Below are 3,076 nucleotides of genomic sequence, written 5' to 3'. Positions count from 1 at the left end.
CGGCACCCAGAAAGACCTCCAATTTTTACATAGCTGGATCTTAGGTGGATGCCATCGATGGGCATGAAGGATTCGTACTAGTCACTATGGGTTGAAATCTCAAGTGGGGGTATTGATGCAAAAAAACTAGTCATAGGCACGTGCTACAAACATCCGGATATTAGCATACATGAGGAAGAACAACTCTTGCAGCAAATAGAAAGGGCTGTGGGATTGGGGGACATCCTAGTGATTGGGGATTTTAAGTATCCTGATATAAATTGGAGTAACGATTCATGTGTTAAAGCTTGGGGCAACAGGTTCTTAAGTATGTTAAAGGATCACTACTTGTCTCAATTAGTCGAGGACCCAACTAGGGGTAAAACTACTCTGGATCTAGTAAATACTAATGATGTGGACATTATATCAAACACTAAAGTTGGGGAGACCTTGGGTAACAGTGAGCACTATATGATCACATTCAACATCAGTTTCAGGAAACAGGGGGTCATTCCGAGTTGATCGCTAGTGAAAAATGTTCGCAGCGCAGCGATTAAGTGAAAAAGCGGCACTTCTGTGCATGCGTATGCGGCGCAGTGCGCATGGGCGACGTACTTTCACAACAGGCGATGCATTTTTACACAAGGTCTAGCAATGCTTTTTAGTCGCAATGGCAGCCACAGAGTGATTGACAGGAAAGGGGCGTTTCTGGGTGCCAACTGACCGTTTTCAGGGAGTGTTCCAAAAAACACTGGCGTGCCAGGAAAAATGCAGGCATGGCTGGCCGAAAGCAGGGCGTGTTTGTAACGTCAAATCCGGAACTGAATGGTCTGAAGTGATCGCAAGCGCTGAGTAGGTCTGGAGCTACTCTAAAACTGCACAATTTTTTTTGTAGCCACTCTGCGATCCTTTCGTTCGCACTTCTGCTAAGCTAAGATACACTCCCAGAGGGCGGTGGCTTAGCGTTTGTACGGTTGCTAAAAACAGCTAGCCAGCGATCAACTCGGAATGACCCCCATAGCTATAAGGGTTCAACCAAAACATTTAACTTTAGGAAGGCTAATTTCAGCTGAGATGTGCACTTAATGACATTGAGTGGTAAGTTTTGTTTCATAGCAAGAACAGTTCGGAAATGTGGGATGCTTTAAAAGGGTTGCTAGATAGCAATATTCACAAATTTATTCCAATGGGCAGTAAACGCAGGAAAACTAAACTCAAACCGATGTGGCTTAACAAGAAGGTCAAGGCAGAAATGGATAAAAAGAAGCGTGCTTTCAAAGCATTTAAATCTAATGGAAAGGAGGAGTCTTTCCAGTATTACAAGGATTGCAATAAAAAATGCAAAAAAGCAATAAGAGCAGCTAAAATGGAAAATGAAAAGCAAATCGCTATAGAGAGTAAAACCAATCCTAAAACGTTTTTTAAATACATAAACAGTAAAGGTTAAAATAGGAGAACATAGGTCCAATAAAAGATGAATTTGGAGTATTGATAAATGATGACAGAATAAAAGCGGAAATACTGAACACATTATTTTCATCAGTGTTCACCAGAGAAGAACTGATGGTGAGAGTAGTGCATAATGATAGTGACAGTAATGATTCGTGGTTAGATACTTGTTTGAGTGAAGAAGTAGTCCGGGAGATACTAAGCAAAATTAAGATTAATAAATCACCTGGTCCTGATGGACTTCACCCGAGGGTTCTTATGGAGCTTAGGTCACAACTAGCAAGACCCCTATACTTGATTTTCAATAGTTCAATTAGATCAGGCATGGTACCGAAGGATTGGCGTATAGCTGAGGTAGTACCATTATTTAAAAAAGGATCCAAAAATCATCCGGGTAACTACAGACCGGTTAGTTTGACATCTATAGTGGGGAAAATATTGGAAGGAATTCTAAGGGATAGCATACAGGAGTATCTGCAGACCGCTGAGATTATTAGCAAGAACCAGCTTGGGTTTGTGAGGGACAGATCATGTCAAACTAACTTGATTAGCTTCTATGAGGAAGTGAGCGATAATCTTGACCAGGGAAATGCAGTGGATGTGGTCTACTTAGATTTTGCAAAAGCCTTCGATACAGTGCCTCACAGGAGACTGATCATCAAATAAAGGAGCTTGGCCTAGGAAAAATATTTGTACATGGATAAGTAACTGGCTGGATAACAGGGTACAGTGAGTAGTGGTCAACGGGAAGTCCTCAAGCTGGACCCCAGTAGTCAGCAGAATACCTCAAGGGTCCGTACTTGGGCCACTACTGTTCAACATATTTATCAATGACCTAGAAATAGGCCTGGAAAGCACAGTGTCAATCTTTGCAGATGATACTAAACTGTCTAGGGTAATTAATTCGGATATAGATGTGGAGTCTCTGCAGAATGATTTATCTAAACTTGAAATCTGGGCGTCTAAATGGAGAATTGAGGTTTAATATAGAAAAATGCAAGGTTGTGCATTTCGGGACTAAAAACAACCTTGCATCCTACATATTAAATGGGGAAAGTCTAGGGGTAATAGTATTGGAAAAAGATTTGGAGGTTCTCATTGATAATAGGCTTAATAACCGTATACAATGTAAAAGCGCAGTAAAGAAGGCAAGTAAGGTGCTAGCGTGCATAAAACGGGGAATTGAGACAAGGGACGAGGATGTAATCCTGCCGCTGTACAAATCATTGGTACGTCCGCACCTGGAATATTGTGTTCAGTTTTGGGCACCACTGTATAAAAAAGTTATCGGTGAACTCAAAAGGGTTCAAAGGCGAGCTACTAAATTGATTAAAGGGCTAGAGGGACTGAATTACGAGGAAAGGCTTACTAGGTTGAATATGTATACACTGAAAAAGAGGCATCTAATAGGAGACATTATTAATATCTTCAAATATATAAAGCAGAGGTTCCCAAACCTTGGGACACTTGCAGGGGTGCCCTGGGTTGGTGGTCCAGGACCAATTCAAATTATTCATGGTCAATATAACAGGCAAAACCAGTGCTGGTGGCTGCCAGTCATAAAATATGTGGCCAAACAGAAGTAAATCTTGTCCCTCACCACACAACTGACCCTAAGGATGACATATAAACGCAATCTACTTAATGT

The sequence above is a fragment of the Pseudophryne corroboree genome, chromosome 7, assembly GCF_028390025.1.
Source record: "Pseudophryne corroboree isolate aPseCor3 chromosome 7, aPseCor3.hap2, whole genome shotgun sequence".
Lineage (NCBI taxonomy): Eukaryota > Metazoa > Chordata > Amphibia > Anura > Myobatrachidae > Pseudophryne > Pseudophryne corroboree.
The sequence above is the reverse complement of the archived record's forward strand: the minus strand, read 5'-3'. Positions refer to the sequence as shown.